A 2,216-nucleotide genomic window follows, 5' to 3' on the forward strand; every position below is an offset into this window, starting at 1 on the left:
GTTAAATTTTGTTTTATCTGCAATACTTATTCTTGCCCGCTACACTTAGATTCAAATCATTAATATATGCCACCAAAAGGACTTGTATGAAGCCTACTAGACTCAACCTTCCAGTTGTAAAAATCACCTGTTGTCCATTACTCTTGGTGTTCTGCCGCTGAGCCAGTTTGTATCCAGCTTGCTATGATACCCAGGATATTGTTTTTATTGTTATAACCAGTCTAATCTGGAAACTTGTCAAAAGCCTTGCTAAAGTTCATGTAGACTGTATCAACTGCACTATTGTCATTCAATCCTCCATGCTACATCCTCAAAAAATTAAATCTGATCAAGGTCTTCCCTTAACTTTCCAAAGCTTCCACATCCTTCTTATAGTGCGGTGACCAGAACTGTACACAATACTCCAAGTGCGGCCACACTAGAGTTTTGTACAGCTGTAGCATAACTTCATGCTTCCTGAACTTGATCCCTCTATTAATAAAAGCTAAAACACTGTATACCTTCTTAACAACCCTGTCAACCTGGGTGGCAACGTTCAAGCATATGTGCGCCTGGACACCGAGATCTCTCTGCTCATCTACACTACCAAGGATCTTACCATTAGCCCAGTACTTTGCATTCCGTTTATTCCGACCAAGGTGAATCACCACACACTTGTCCACAATAAACTCCATTTACCACCTTTCAGCCCAGCTCTGCAGTTTATCTATGTCTCTCTGTAACCTATAACATCCTACGTCACTATCCACAACTCCACCGACTTTAGTGTCATCTGCAAATTTACTAACCCATCCTTCTACACACATCCAGCTCGCTTATGAAAATGACGAACAGCAGTGGACCCAACACCGACCCACTACTAACTTGACTCCAGGATAAACATTTCTCATCAACCACGACCCTCTGTCTTCTTTCAGCAAGCTAATTACTGATCCGAACTGCTATATCTCCCACAATCCCATTACTCCGCATTTTGTACAATAACCCACTGTGGGGAACCTTATCGAACGCTTTGCTGAAATCCATATACACCACATCACCCCTTTTACTCTCATCTACCTGTTTGGTCACCTTACAAAGAACTCAATAAGGTTCGTGAGGCACTACCTACCCTTCACAAAACCGTGCTGACTATCCCTAATCAATTTATTCTTTGCTAGATGATTATAAATCCTATCTCTTATAATCTTTTCCAACACTTTATCAACAACTAAAGTAAGGCTCACTGGCCTATAATTACCAAGGTTGTCTCTACTCCCCTTCCTGAACAGGGGAACCACATTTGCTATCCTCCAGTCTTCTGGCACTATTCCTGTAGACAATGACGATTTAAAGATCAATGCCAAAGACTCGGCAATCTCCTCCCTGGCTTCCCAGAGGATCCTCGGATAAATCCCATCCGGCCCAGGGGACTTACGGACTATCACACTCTGCAGAATTTCTAATACCTCCTCCTTGTGAACCTCAATCCCAACTAGTCGAATAGCCTGTATCTCAGTAATCTCCTCGACAACATTGTCATTTTCCAGAAAATGTTGAAAATATTGTTGAAAAACATTCATTTAGTGCTTCCCCTATCCACTCTGACTCCACACACAACTTTCCACGAATATCCTTGATTGGCCCTAATCTTACTTTCGTCATTCATTTATTCCTTAAATACCTACAGAAAGCCTTAGGGTGTATCCTGATTCTATCCGCCAACAACTTCTCATATCTTCTCCTGGCTCTTCTGAGCTCTCCCTTTAGGTCTTTCCTGACTACCTTGTAACCCTCAAGCGCCCTAACTGAGCCTACACATCTCATCCTAAAAAAAAAACATTCTTCTTCTCTTGACCAGAGATTCCATTTCATTTGTAAACTATGGCTCCCGCACTCTACAGCTACCTCCCTGCCTGACAGGTACATACCTATCTAGGACACACGGTAGCTTTTCCTTGAATAAACTCCACATTTCTTATGTGCCTATCCCCTTCAGTTTCCTTCTCCCTTCTATGCTTCCTAAATCGTGGCTAATCACATTGTAATTGCCTTTCCCCCAGCTGTAACTCTTGCCTAGTGGTATACACCTATCCCTTGATATCACTAAAGTAAACATAACAGCATTGTGATCGCTATCACCAAAATGCTCACCTGCTTCCAAGTTTAACACCTCTCAAGAGAAGAGTAAGGGAACTCGGGAATCAGTATTCCCTCTGGTACCCAACGATTCTCCG

Source organism: Chiloscyllium plagiosum, chromosome 49 (assembly GCF_004010195.1).
Source record: "Chiloscyllium plagiosum isolate BGI_BamShark_2017 chromosome 49, ASM401019v2, whole genome shotgun sequence".
Lineage (NCBI taxonomy): Eukaryota > Metazoa > Chordata > Chondrichthyes > Orectolobiformes > Hemiscylliidae > Chiloscyllium > Chiloscyllium plagiosum.